Below are 12,505 nucleotides of genomic sequence, written 5' to 3' on the forward strand. Positions count from 1 at the left end.
CAATTTGCTGATGACCTCATTTTCTTCTCGGAAGCGAATGCTGGAAAAATAAAAAATCTTTTACGGGTGTTTAAAATTTTTGAAGTTGCGGCTGGACTGAAGCTAAATATGAAGAAGTTAAAGCTTTATGGAATTAATGTAGACGATAGTATGGTTTCTACATGGGTTGATTCAATCTCTTGTGGTTGGGAGAGTCTTCCTACCTCGTATTTGGGTCTTCCACTAGGGTACAAAAAGAATTCCAAATTGATGTGGCAACCTATTGTTGATAAACTTAGAAATCGACTTCAAAGTTGGAAGGTAAAATGCTTTTGTTTGGGGGTAGTACATTGATTAAAGCTGCTTTGGTTAACTTGCCGGTCTATTTCATGTCCTTATTTTCAATTCGAAATACATAGCTGATTTGATTAATTCGCTTATAGCTGGATTTCTGTGGAATATTAAGTCCAATAGAGGGATTCATTGGATCAAGTGGACTAAGGTCTGTGGTCCGCAATCTTATGGAGGTTTGGGTATTTTGATGTAAAGTCTAGAAATAGAGCTTTATTGAATAAATGGATTTGGCGCTTTAGTGAGGACAACGATTGCTTGGGAGAAAGATTATAGTTGCGAGGAATAACTATGGTCCAGAATTTCTTCTGCCAAGAGCTGTAAACAATCGTAAATCTTCTTGGATTGCGTGACATTATAACCCGGCAGTTTTGTTTGAGGATGGGTTCTTATCTGAGGTAGATGTAGTATGGGTATGGGTCCAGAATTGATTTTTGGATAGATTATTGGACTGAAGTACATTCTTTAAAAGAATCCTTTCCTCGAATTTATGGAATTGCGATTAAAAAAACTGGTACGTTGATGAGTAGGGAATTGGGTTCGTGGTGCCTGGGAGTGGAAGATTCAGTTGAGAAGAGGATTATTCGTCTGGGAATTGGATGTATGGAGAGTGAGTTTAATTTAGTTCTGGAAAGAGCTGCTCCTTCAGGTCAACGGTCGGACAAGTTAAAGTGGACAGGTTCGTCTGACGGTAAATATAATTCGAAGGATTATTGCACTAAATTGGATTCAGTTGGTAAAGAGGCTAATCCAACTTGGAATCTGGTTTGGTCTAAGTATGTTCCGCTTAAATTTCTGCCTTTGTGTGGAAAGCTATGCACCAAGATTGCCGGTGGTTTCGGAATTGGTTAAGCGAGGTATTTTCTCCATTGTGGTGTTTCTTGGAAATCTGGCAGCGATGGTGTAAGGTGTGGGAAGTCAATATAGTTTTTCCCATGAACGTTAATGAGCTTTTACAAAACTGGTTTTCACAGAAAATTAGAACTAAAGTTCGAGTTTTATGGCATATTGGGTTTTTCGGCTTGATTTGGAATATTTGGCTGAGTATAAACAAATCACGGTTCGAGGGCAAATTATTCACAGTAGAGCAGATTTTTGATAAGGTTCTGTTGCAGATAGAGTTTGGATGAATTTCTTGTGGCCATCAAAGTTTCCGTGTGTGCTGGATTTTGTTCGTAGTCCAAAGTCTTTTATATTTGAATGCTTCCATGGTTGAAGTTTTCTCTTTGTAATAGCTTTTCATGATTATAGGTGACAAGATGAATTTGCTGTTTTGCTATTTTTGTGTGTCATTGTGTTGTTTTGCTTATTGGTAACCTGTTGTTCTTTGGTTAGCAAACATGGTACAAAATTGTTAATTAGGTTGTGTTTCAGATCGACCAGAAGGAATTTTGTTGGTTGAATGGAGTGCTATTTCGATTGATGTATGGTAGTTTTATGGTTTATGTAATTATCCACCTCATGGGTGTGAAAGGCAAAAATTATTTATAAATATCATATTATGATTTATATATTAAATACAAATACAATTTTATTTTATATATCATAATTTACATTTGAAAAATGAAAATTAAAAGGACAATCAATTTCGTTTATTTGATTTGACACTTCAAAAAAAATAAAACAAATTGAACATTATTATTATATATATATATTTTGATGATGGATGTATATTATGTTATGCATGTAGGAAAATTGGCAAAACTAGGATCCGAGCAAGCACCAATCAATTATAGATTTGATTTGGAACACGATTTTATATATATATATATATATATATATATATATATATACACCGAATTAAGTGACTTCATTGATTAAGAGATTATTGTTATCCCTTGAAGTTTTGGGTTGAGCACTGCGTATGTAAGAATGTATTGATCAAAAATAGTTTATAAATATATCTTATAAGGACTATTTATATATAGTTTGAGGATGAAATTAAAACGTTTAAAATTATAAGGATTAATTATGAGAATAATAATTTAAGAATAAAATTAGAATGTTCAAAGTTGAAAAACCGTATTAAAACTATAGTTATAAATTGAAGACAACTATAATAATTCTTAAAAATATGTTTTTTGTATTAACAATTTACATTATATCACCTTTTAAATATTTTACAATTTCCGTATCATGTAATGTTCAATTACATGTATTACTTATTTCCTTCAATTTTATAATATAATTAAAATATAATTTTGGTAGTTGCTTGAAGGCTTTAAATAATTAAAATTCTACTGTATAGCTTTGCCCTTACATTATTTTTGTCTCACATTGAAACTTAATTGTTTTATTGTTTATCCAACTTTAAATTACCATTACTAAAATATTATAAGATTTATTTAAAAAAATATTTATATTAATATTCGAATATTCATAATTCTACTTAAATAAAACAAATTTATTGCTAAATAATAATTAAAGTTAAAATTAGAACTACCCTAATTATACTTCCTTGTTAAAAAGAATCTCGTAAGGAACGATAGTCATTGAAGCTTGTCATGTCTTGGACGAATAACTTATCGATTAGGTGGAATAGGTAATCGATACCAATAATTAAAAGTTGTCCATTATTATAATATATATAATTGGTGATTTTTTAGTCTTGAGGCATCTATGGCCTATGGGGAAACAATATCTTCGTGGCTGTAAGGTATTGATTCTTAGTAAGATTTTTTAGTGGGTGTTTCAATTCCAAGTATAATATTAAGATGCATAATCTTATTTTTAAATCATTTATTACTTAAACATAATAAAAACATATATTTTTAGTTATATTTAAATTTTTTTACCTTACATTAGATTTCATTGTAATTCAAATTAAACATAATTTATAAATACCAAGCAAACAAAGTCGTACTGTTGGGCCAAGAACCCGACGTTTTGCCGATAATGGATCCAATTCAATAGGGTTAAGTTGGGTTTTTGGCCCATAAGGATAATGTTTTTATTTAACCTATTAGGACATTTCAGTTTATATTTGGGATCTACAGTGTTATTAGAACTCGCCAAGTCGAAGTGACTTTCAATAAAAAAATATTTTTATTCAAACTCGTCACCTTGAGGTGATAAAATAAAATATAATTTTTTTATTAAAATATATCATATCGAGATAAAAAGTTAGAATAAAAAATATTTTTTTAAAACTCGTCATCTCGACGTGACGAATTACATGTCACTGTAAAAAATACCATAGATCCTAAAATAAATTTTTTACTTGCTCTATTAGGCTAAATAAAAAATCCATATACCTACTGGACCAATTTTACGGGTTAAGTTGTAAAATGGATTCAAATCAAAACAAAACAAATGTAAACCGGATAGGCAAAAGTAAGATGGATCCAAATTCACATTGAATTCAAAACCCTAAATTCTAAAAGTTATCCATTTTAATATAAAATGTTAGAATTTAAAATTTTAAAACTAAAATCATAAATTCAAAATCATAAAAATAAATAGATTCGTATAAATACAAAGTTTACAAAATCCGTGTATAAGACAATTCCATATAATGAAAAATAAGTGTTTAAATTTATATCTTTCGTTGCTTTGGTACCTAATTTTTTAACCAAGTAGGTATATAATATTTCATTCTATAATCATTTTAAGGTTATTTGTTAAAAAAATCATTATCTTCCATTGATGAGTTCTACAAGTTCTATGCAATTTTTTTACCTGATTCGTTACTACAAGTGAAATTGAGATGGTCTGAGACTAGTTTTCTAGAGTTTAATCGTGATTTAACTTTCACATGAATTTGACGATCGAAGTGTTTTTTAGACAAATTGTTGGGACATGTGATTATTGATTTCGTAAAAAATGATAATGAAGAGACATGGATCAAATTAATGTACCAATAGATAAATTATCAAAAAAGTGTTTTAAGACTTGTAATTGTTCGATTGCTAAAACGAATTTTTTTTTTGTATTTTATTATTTTCGTAGAAGATGATGAATGTCATATGTCACGCATTTGTTGGTTATTTTAACGACTAACTTGTAAATGGTTATAAAATAAAACATTAAATGAATCGATCAAGTGACTTTAGTGGTTAAAAAGAGTGTTATTCTTCTTTATATCATGGGTTTAAATAACTATGTTTATAGGGTATGCATGTTAAATGTTTTTTAACAAATATAATATTTAAGGTCATAAAGTCGCCTAATATTTAACAATGAAATGATTTATTATAGCAATCGATTAATTAAGTGATTTATTTGTAACATTTTAAAATTAGACGAATTATGTATAATCTTACTAATAATTAAGTGACATATGGGTGTATTTTAACCATATAAAAATTCATTGTTTACCGTTGACAAAAAAACAAAAGAAGGCTATTTACGTAAACATAATTTCATCAACGACTACAGTATACACCTTTACGTTCCGCATTCCCTATGCTTGTCGTCAACTTCACTTCAATTCCCATTATACCCCTTCAGTCTCTCCTTTTACTCCCCAAAAGGCAAATTGAAGGAAAGAAAACAATTTTCTTTTTTCTTTCAGCTCTACACTTCCCTCTACTTCAAGGAAAAGCAGTCTTCTGGATCCTCCATCTCTCTTTAAAAAATACTTTTTTTTCACTTTCCAAAGCAGTTATGTTTCTATCTGAACTTTCCATTGTAATGCTTTTTCTTTGATGGGCAACTAATACTTAGCTTGGTAGAGGTATTAAGCATGCTTGGTATTAAACTTGAAGTAAAATCGAACTATTTGAGTGAGCTAAGTGATTTACCGACTCGAGCTCGAGTAGTGTTCCTTGAGTGCAAGCGGAGTTTCGAGCAGTGAATTTAGAATGTGGTATTGTTGTGTATAATCTTGTGGATATAGATTTATATATATTCTGCTTTGCCTTCATCAGGTTTGAATCGGTGATATCTGCCAATGGAAGACAGAGAAAGTGGCTTCTGGTTTGCTTAATCCGTATCTTGCCCATTTGAAGACTGCTCAAGAGCAGATGTCGAAAGGGGGTTATTCCATTATTCTTCAACCGGACCCTGGTTCAATGCGACTTGGTTTACAAAAGGAACCATAGAAAGGTTTGTTGTTAAGCTTATTTGGTGCGTTTATTGTTTGATATAGTATGAAGATAGGATGTGGAGCAATTTTCTTTTGCTGCTGTGATAGTTTGATGGTTGATTTGAGTCCGTTGTGATACCGAGTTCGTTAACCGAAACTGCTCTAGGATGAATCTTTGTTTACCTTTGAAGTTGTCATGAGATACTATTTGTTTTTGTTTTTGAAGATTTGTTCGATTTGTGAATACTCCGGAGATATTGGAACGAGTGTACACCGTTGAGTCAGAGATTTTGCAGATTGAAGAGGTGATTGCAATTCAAAGCAACAACAATATAGGGTTGAGTACTGGGGTAAGTAAAATCTTTGCAAGTCTATTATATGTAGACTGTACACGTGATAACTCTATTTGTTCATTTTTACGATAGGTGGAAGAACATCACGGAAAACCTTTGGAAAGCATAGAAGGTACTGTTAGTAACTATTTTGCCTACGTTCTTTAATCGTGATTCATCTTGATTACTTCCTTTTTAAACTTAATTACGGATTGAACGTGGATTAAAAAGTCATTCTATATCATATTTTCTACTCATTTTGTATCTTCGCGTTACTTTGCTGATTATGGAGTTACTGTCAAGCTAATAAATGTTCTTGCTTACTAGTACATATCTGCACATTCAAGTTTTCCATTCCAAAATTCTTTCTTCATCAGTTCTAAAATCTTATGTTTTGGTTTTTAATTTTTGTTTGTTCTTGTATTAACACCTAATGTCTTTGATCAGGCAAAAGGGCTACACCGGATTCCTTGCAGGAGAAAGCCATCATCCTTTATGCAGTGAGGATCTGCTAAGCTTCTTAGCATTTTCTAAATTATGCAAGTTAGTTAACTCTTTTTGTTTGTTTTGGAAGCCTGATTGATAACTCTGTAAAAAGACTACTTTTAAGGCCTTTTGACTTAAGTATTGCTGTTAAGGGTACATATAAGTCATTTTAGATGTATGTAGCTGCATGTAATTGCATTTGTCGTGGTTGTGTTATTTTATTTTATTAAGGTGCTATATGAGGAGGAAGGTGTGGTTTTTGTGATGTGCAGGAAACAACAAGCAAAATAGGCGAGCTGAGAAGTAATGTCGCGGCATCACACGCTAAAGCAGATTGAAATGCCTCGGCATTCTGGCACAAAAAAACGATAAAAATATACAGCTGTAGTGGACAGCTGGCTCTGCACGTGAAATGATGGTTGTAACAACCTGCTAGGGGACCATGACACTTGGAGGATAGGTTCATGCACAATGTGATTCTAGGGGTATGAGGGGTATTTTGCACCCAACAATATTCAACAACATCATCATTACCCCTAGATATTTTTATTATATATTACACCTCACAAGAGAGAGTGTGTGGAAGAAAGGAGACGCATATTGTAGCAGAAAAATCATATTTTTATTTTCCCTTTTCCTTTTTCTTCCTTGGGTTTTCCTCATTGATAAAACTTCAGGAGTGGCGAGCTAGGTGCCGAGAGGAGCTAGCGAGCTAAGGCGGTTCGTGGTGGCCGAGGAGACCTCCGGTGGCGCGCGTCGAAGGCTCTTTCTCAATTCCCTTTACTGTTATTTTTATTTTTTATTTGACATGTGATTCTAGGGGTATGAGGGGTATTTTGCACCCCAACAATATCCAACAACATCATCATTACCCCTAGATATTTTTATTATATATTACACCTCACAAGAGAGAGTGTGTGGAAGAAAGGAGACGCATATTGTAGCAGAAAAATCATATTTTTTTTTCCCTTTTCCTTTATTCTTCCTTGGGTTTTCCTCCACTTGATAAAACTTCAAGGAGTGGCGAGCTAGGTGCCGAGAGGAGCTAGCGAGCTAAGGCGGTTCGTGGTGGCCGAGAGACCTCCGGGCGCGCGTCGAAGGCTCTTTCTCAATTCCCTTTACTGTTATTTTTATTTATTTTATTTGTGGGTTGTTGGAACGAATATTTTATGGATTTTTCTATGAATATTTCAAACCCTACCATGAACTAACTTATTTGGTGGTGGTTGGTTTAATGGATGTTTAAACTTTATTTTTAATGATATATTTAAGTTTATTTTGGTTCTTTATTTGCTTTGCTTGTGAATGCTTCACCATCTAGGCTTGTAAGAGGCATGGAAATGTCAATTTCTTAGATGAAGGTTAGGTGTTCGGAAGAATCCTAAGCTAAAAATACTTGTAAGTATTCGGAAGAAACGCAAGATAAGATCCTCATAAGCAATGGGTTATGGTATTTCAAGGGGCTTTGAACCGGCCTAGGAATATTATAACCTAATCCTTAGATCTCGAAAGACTAGGATAGGATTTCAACGACTAAAAAGGGTGTCTTTATCAATAGGTTAGGCTGTCCAACATCGTTGAGTGAGAGCAGATGCCTTGGCATCCTATTCTGTTAGGTTCCTGTGAGAACATTTTAGGAAAGCCCTGTCGAGTAAGTGAAGTCCAGAAAACTTAAATATACTTGAGAAATAAGTTTAGCATCCTTAGATCAATCCCTACCATTCATTCCATTGAAAGCTTGTCACGTGAGGATTATCTTCTTTTTATTTTATTTTCTATTTATTTACTGTTTTTTACCATTTTCCTTTGCCATGACATTTCCTTTTGTTACTCATACACATTTCATTTGCTTCAACATAATCATTTGAATACCATTAGCTATACTTAATTACTTTAGAATAGTGCATAAACTTTACTCAATATCCTTCCAATCCTGTGGAGACGATATCACTCATCACTTTATTACTTGAGCGATTATGTACTTGCACATTATTTATATTTTATAGTACTCACAACACGCGAACAAGTTTTGGCGTTGCCGGGGATTGGCAATTGATGATGTTGAGTTTAGTTGTTGCACTGTTTTATTTATTTTCTTTGTACATAGTTACTTGTTTTTGTGTTTACCTTTTTCAGGTGTTACGTTGTCGCATGACACGTAAAAGACCCAAAGAACCATTATTTCATATAGAACCTGAGGCTCATGTTGTTCAAAATCAAGTGAAGGATCCTGCAGTTCTAAATGCCACGACATTCCAAATGCTAGGAATGCTGCTCGACCACAAACTATTAGAGATTACTTAGCTCCCACCTTAGATACCTACAACCTGCTATTATACCTCCCAGATTCAGGCAACCCAATTCGAGCTCAAACCAGTTATGTTCGACATGTTGGACTTGATTGGAAAGTTTGGTGGTGCTCCTCATGAGGATGCAAGGCAACATGTTCGAGAATTTTTGGAGGTCTGTGACTCCTTTTCGACAAGAAGTGTGCATGAAGATGTGTGAAATTGAAGTTATTTCCATATTCTTTGAAAGATGATGCCAGGCATGGTTCAATGGATTACCTTCCGGCTCTATAAGGTCTTGGACTGAATTGTGCAAAAAATTTTGCTACGGCATAATCCACCGAATAGAGCAACCATCTTAGGAATGCCATAGCATCTTTTCACCAAGCTGATGACGAGTCAATGTATGAGTGTTGGGATCGCTACAAAGAATTGCTTCGCAAATGTACAACCATGGATTCCACGACTGGACTCAAGTCGTGATGTTCTACAATGGAGCCAATGCACCCACGAGGATGATGCTAGATGCCGACAAATGGCACTTTGCTTGACAATCACCGGAGAGCTTTTGGCATTCTTGATCGAATGCTAACCATGATTACCAATTTCCCTCTTCAAGGTTTGAAACTATAAGGAAGGCATCTGGGACATTCAAGTTGGAAGCTGAAGATTCAGTGTCGGCCCAACTCTCTACCATCACCAATATGTTGAAGAATTTGCAAAATTCTAAGGAGGTGAAAGAAGTGAAGGTTGATAGCTTAGCATGTCTGTTATGCCAAGGCAATCACCATGAATGTGAATGCGAGCAATCAAAAGTCCATCAACTATGTGAAGCTTCAATGGATGGAGTCAGCATCCCAATTTCTCATGGGAAAATCAATGAGCTTGTAATGTCAGTCATCTCGCTCAGCAGCAGTATATAGATGAGCCCCCAGCCTTGCAAACGAATATGCCATGGCATAATCAAGGACAACATCTTCACTTAATACAAGTTCTCTAGAGGCCACTATGCAAGACTTTATGGCAACTACAAAGGCTTTATTACAAGATAACGATGCATCTATTAAGAGTCAAGAAGAATTATTACAAAGTCAAGGGGCATGGTTACAAAGTCATAGTTTTTCTTTGAGAGCTTTGGAAATGCAGTGGATCAAATTGCCACGCATTACAAGAATACCAACCAGACATATTTCCTAGTGATACTGAAATCACTAAGCTAAAGGCAGTGAGCAATTTAGTACATTCACCTCAGGGAGTGGCACCTATATCTACAAAGATGCTAAGTTTGGGGGGGAAACACTAGAAGAACCTAGCTATGAGATTGTGTTAAGGATATTTCAAAAGAGGCGGGTCAATCTAGCTTACTCATAGCTAGACCAGGTACGAAATCAGAACCTGTGGATTTCATTGAATTTACTCACCCCAATTATGTACCCATGTTAAAGCACTAAGAAATAAATGGAGAAACAATTCCCTGATGAGAATTATTATTTGCCACGGCATTTGTGGTATGCTGACAATGTCAATTTTCTCGTTAGTGGTGTTTTGCTTCCGTACTTGAATAGCGGGAAAGAACAGATTGATGCAGGATGATGACCCATACTTCTTGAATGACTTTGCTGCCCAAGCAATTAAAAGATGCCACTGCACGGGAGGAAAAAGAGAGGACTACTGTAAGGTCCTACAATCGGGTTTTATCGACTTACACTAAAGGTGGCGTTGTTATATATGTGGAGCATTTGGTCTATACTGGTGCTCCAATCGAACGCGACAAAAATGCCATAACAATTCATGATATTGTGGAGTTTGCATCCCTTGAACCCTTTTTAATTTATGTTTTAGAAGTTTTATTTTGTCGTGAGTGTTTGTTTGTTTATTTTTATTTGTTTTATTTTTTTAGTTTTAATTTTAATATTTTTTTAGGACAAAGGGTGTTTTGAAGGATGAATATGATGAAATCACGAAATATTTTTTTTAGGACAAAGGGTGTTTTGAAGGATGAATATGATGAAATCTCACGATGGAACTTCACAGGCTGCTGCAAACCAATATGCCACGACAAGCTAGATGCAATTGAGGCTCTAACAAGATGCAGTCGTGGCACCTGTTCACAAAGAGATGCTCCCACATTGGGATTATAATCTTTTAGTCATTCTGGATGAGATCTTGCCATCATTTGAGGATGACACGACATTTGTAAATGTCACTCAGCAAGGCAATACACCCAAGCCAGAGGATGCTAACCCAGTCAGCATGGACTAGATGACGTCTGAAGTCATCTGTTGGGCGTATGGATACCTCAACATCTAAGAACACTGAAGGCCCTAGCACACCAGCTGCTGAACCCAGTTCTGATCCTGACAAAAGCCCCACATCACTGAGGAAGTGCACCAGACGCAATACTACTAGCACTGCCAGCGCGACTCCACCACCATCTTAGGAAGACAAGGTACCTTGCATGGAATTGCATCGCATCACATAGCATGTAGTCTAGTTTAACTTAGTTTTTTCAGCATTGAGGACAATGCTTCTCTCAAGTTTGGGGAGGTAGTGTTCTTTGTAGAACATGTGCATGATAATTAGCATAATGTTATGCCATGGCATCAGTAAATGGTAGGACAGTTAGATGGAAATGTTTTGATGATACCTGATGAAGATGAACTTTTTAGGCTAGAAATTGAATGTAAATGACTATTGAGAATGATAGAACTGACTCTAGGGCTTGATGCTTTGTGAATTATTATTACATGATTTGTATGTTCTCTATACTTAATGAACTTACGAAATTTTTATGAAGAACTCTGGTTAGCCTTGGCATTAAAATATGTATTATGCTTAAATGATAAATCAATTAAAAAAAACTCCCTTATCTCTGAATTTTGTTTAATCGTGAATAAATGCTTCGGCATAGCTGTAGAGGGATACTCCTCTTTGTCGTGGCATTGCCTGGAACTCTCTTTAATAAATGGCAGCCACGCGCATACGAGTGAATGAAAGTAGTCACGGGATGACTCTGTCTGACTAGCTTGGGGGTGGAAGGTATGCTCCCTTTCACCTAGAGTGTGGATGGTAGGTGTGTGATGACTGACTCCCTTCGTAGCAGTGTAAAAAAAGTGAAAAAATAAGAAAAAAAATGTGTAGTAAGTGAAAAGGGAGTATAAATGTGCTTAATGAATGAGTTAATGCCGTGGCAAAACTAGGGAACTCAATTAGAAATTGCCTAAATTCGTTAAGTATAAATTAGATACAATAAATCACACACACAACACCATAAAGAATCTTGACCTAGGGAAAAGTACTTGAATTCTTGATATGTCTAGCATGTAGAAGCCGATTTTTCTGAGGGTTGAAATTCAATTTTTGTCTTGCTGTCCTACTGTTGAAATTGCCATGACATTTTGATTGTGTTAATTGTTATCCATTGCTTGAGGACAAGCAATAGCTCAAGTTTGGGGGTGTGATAACTCTGTAAAAAGACTACTTTTAAGGCCTTTTTGACTTAAGTTATTGCTTGTTAAGGGTACATATAAGTCATTTTAGATGTATGTAGCTGCATGTAATTGCATTTGTGGTGGTTGTGTATTTTAAAATATACAGCTGTACGTGGACAGCTGGCTCTGCACGTGAAATGATGGTTGTAACACCTGCTAGGGGACCACTGACACTTGGAGGATAAGGTTCATGCACAACATGTGATTTTAGGGGTATGAGGGGTGCACAAGAGAGAGAGTGTGTGGAAGAAATGAGACACATATTGTAGCAGAAAAATCATATTTTTATTTTCCCTTTTCCTTTCTTCTTCATTGGGTTTTCCTCCATTGATAAAGCTTCAAGGAGTGGCGAGCTAGGCGCCGAGAGGAGCTAGCGAGCTAAGGCGGTTCGTGGTGGCCGAGGAGACCTCCGGTGGCGCGCGTCGAATGCTCTTTCTCACTTCCCTTTGTTGTTATTTTTATTTATTTATTTGTGGGTTGTTGGAACGAATATTTTATGGATTTTTCTATGAATATTTCGAACCGTACCATGAACTAACTTATTTGGTGGTG

The 12,505-nt window shown here is 35.1% G+C and overlaps 1 long non-coding RNA gene across 1 annotated transcript; it reads left to right on the top strand.

Moving 5' to 3' along the window:
* Positions 1–5,306: 5,306 nt before the first annotated feature.
* On the top strand, positions 5,307–6,188 carry LOC120208342. The gene is made up of 4 exons (XR_005524311.1): positions 5,307–5,376; positions 5,583–5,706; positions 5,782–5,821; positions 6,136–6,188. It is a non-coding gene; the product is annotated as an uncharacterized LOC120208342 (long non-coding RNA).
* Positions 6,189–12,505: the final 6,317 nt, after the last annotated feature.

This window comes from Hibiscus syriacus, unplaced genomic scaffold, assembly GCF_006381635.1.
Source record: "Hibiscus syriacus cultivar Baekdansim isolate YM2019G1 unplaced genomic scaffold, ASM638163v2 tig00000538_pilon, whole genome shotgun sequence".
Classification (NCBI taxonomy): Eukaryota; Viridiplantae; Streptophyta; class Magnoliopsida; order Malvales; family Malvaceae; genus Hibiscus; species Hibiscus syriacus.